This window comes from Mytilus trossulus, chromosome 2, assembly GCF_036588685.1.
Source record: "Mytilus trossulus isolate FHL-02 chromosome 2, PNRI_Mtr1.1.1.hap1, whole genome shotgun sequence".
In the NCBI taxonomy this organism is placed as follows: domain Eukaryota; kingdom Metazoa; phylum Mollusca; class Bivalvia; order Mytilida; family Mytilidae; genus Mytilus; species Mytilus trossulus.
This window is the reverse complement of record NC_086374.1, coordinates 94,645,895-94,648,799: the sequence shown is the minus strand read 5'-3', so window position 1 is coordinate 94,648,799 and position 2,905 is coordinate 94,645,895.

Sequence of the window (2,905 nt, the reverse complement as noted above, 5' to 3'; positions counted from 1 at the left end):
GTATGTGTTATGTGTATATATAGGTCCAAGTGCAAAAACCCACATTCTTACATGTATGTTTTTGGAAATTTATAATAAATTTTGAAGATTTTCATAAACACTTTTTAGCTCACCTAAGTAAAAGTCCAATTGCCATCAAGTTATGACCATCATTTGTCATAAAGTTTTCACATTTTCATTCTCTGAAACCTCTTGACAGATTTTAAGTAAAAATCGCATGAATGGTCAGTGCAAGGTCCTTAACAAATGACCCTACTTTGTTCTAGTCCAATGAAAAACATGTCCGCTAGAGCAAATCTTAGATTCTGTTTGGCCAATTTTCAAAGATTGTCTCTGAAACTACTAGACAAAATGGTTTGAAACTTTACATAAATCCTTATTTTGTTCTGGTCTGACGAAAAATGGCCACAGCCAGGGTTCAAAGTTTACATAGAAACCCTACGGGAAATCATATTTTTCCAATTTCTCAAGTACAAAGTAGCTGATATATGAACAAATTAAACCATACATATATTTGAATATTATAAAGCTCTTAAGATAGACCAAAAAAGGATTGCCAAAAGGGCTACACATGCAGGGTCATTGTGAGCCTCCGATTTTCAAAAATCTTGAAACTTAAGAGTCATGATCTATGACATGTCCTGAACAAATGGTCTTCGTTTTTCTCTGGTACGGAAGTACTGTAAAGGTGAAAATGTACAACTGGCAAGTGTCATCTGTCCTTTTTTTTTTTTTTTTTTTTTTGGTGTTTTTACGCCTTTTTTAAGCACCCCTTTTGGACTATTTCGTGGCGGTCAGTTTTTATTGGTGGAGGAAGCCGGAGTGCCTGGAGAAAACCACCGACCTTCGATAGGAAAACTGACAATCTGATCTTGACCTTATTTTCATGGTTCAGTTGTTATTTTTTTGTTGTCTTTTTTCTTTTACTATATGGAATGATTGTAAGGTGTCATCTGACTTTTACCTCATTTTCATGGCTCAGAGATAAAAAAAATTATTATTTTTTAGTTTTAGTCTTTTTGTAATATTTAATTGTATATGCAATAGGTCAACTATATTTGATGCATAGAAATATTTTATGATCTATGTGTCGGTCTCACAGGTTTTATTTGACCTTTACCTCATTTTCACTGTTCATTGCAAGGTGTTTTGGTGTAAAACTATAAGCAATAGGTCAAATATGTCTGTTGTATGGAAGTATAGTAGGCTGTAATTGTCTGCCAAGTATCGTTCATGTGACCTTGACCTCATTTTCATCGTTCATTGTTTAGTTTCCATAGTTCAGTCTGTTTCTTTGAAGCTATTTATAAGCAATAGGTCAACTTACTATATTTAGTGTATAGAATGATTGTAACATGTACACGACATAACAAGAGGCTCTCAAGAGCCTGAATCGCTCACCTTAAATTATTTGCTTAAATCTTTCATCAATGATTATTTTGGCTTTTCAATTTATATAAATATTCTTGAATCTGGTCATATCTTCTTCAAAAGCAAAAAAATGCATTTTACCCCTATGTTCTATTTTAGCCATACAGGCTTTCTTGGCGTACAAGGAAATAAAATATAAAATTTATACTTGATACTCTGAAACTCATTCAGCCTAAGTTTGGTGAAATTGATTCAGCAGTTTCAAAGGAGAAGATTTTTTAAAGTAAGCTAACAAGTAAAACAAATTAAGTAAAATGTCTTTAAAGGGCAATAAGTCCTTTAAAGGTCAATTGACAATTTTGGTCATATTGACTTATTTGTAGATCTTACTTTGCTTAACAGTTTTGCTGTTTACAGTTTCTCTTTATCTATAATAATATTCAAGATAATGAGCAAAAACTGCAAAATTTCCTTAAAATTACCTATTAAGTGGCATCAACCCAACAATAGGTTGTTTGATTCCTCTGAACATTTCAGGGCTGATAGATCTTGACCTAATGAACAAATTCATGCAATGTCAGATTTGCTCTTTATGCTTTAGTTTTTGAGATATAAGCCAAAAACTGCATTTTACCCTATGTTCTATTTTTAGCCATGACGGCCATCTTTTTTGAGGAAACAGAAAATAAAACACAAACTTTATTCTAGACACCCTAATGATCATTTACCTTAAGTTTGGTTGAAATTGGTTCAGTAGTTTCAGAGGAGAAGATTTTTTAAAGTTAGCAAATATGATGAACAAATTGTGTAAAATTTTCTTTAAAGGACAATAACTCCTTAAGGGGTCAATTGACAATTTTGGTCAAATTGACTTATTTGTAGATCTTACTTTGCTGAACATTTTTACTGTTTACAGTTTCTCTTTATCTATAATAATATTCAAGATAATGACCAAAAACTGCAAAATTTCCTTAAAATTACCAATTAAGTGGCAGCAACCCAACAATGGGTTTTTTGATTCCTCTGAAAATTTCAGGGCTGATAAATCTTGACCTGATGAACAATTTTACCCCATGTCAGATTTGCTCTAAATGCTTTAGTTTTTGAGATATAAGCCAAAAACTGCATTTTACCCCTATGTTCTATTTTTAGCCATAGCGGCCATGTTTTTTGAAGAAATGGAAAATAAAACACAAATTTTATTCTAGATACCCTAAGGATCGGTTGGAATTGGTTCAGTAGTTTCAGAGAAGAAGATCTTTGAAATAGTTTACGACGACGACGGACAACGGACAACGGACGACGACGGACAACGACGACGGACGCCAAGTAATGGCAAAAGCTCACATTTCCTTTCAGGAAAGGTGAGCTAAAAATGAGAATGGAAATGGGGAATGTGTCAAAGAGACAACAACCCGACCATAGAAAAAACAACAGCAGGTCACCAACAGGTCTTCAATGTAGAGAGAAATTCCCACAGCCGGAGACATCCTTCAGCTGTATTTCTTGATTGGTTTATATGACCTCATTTTCT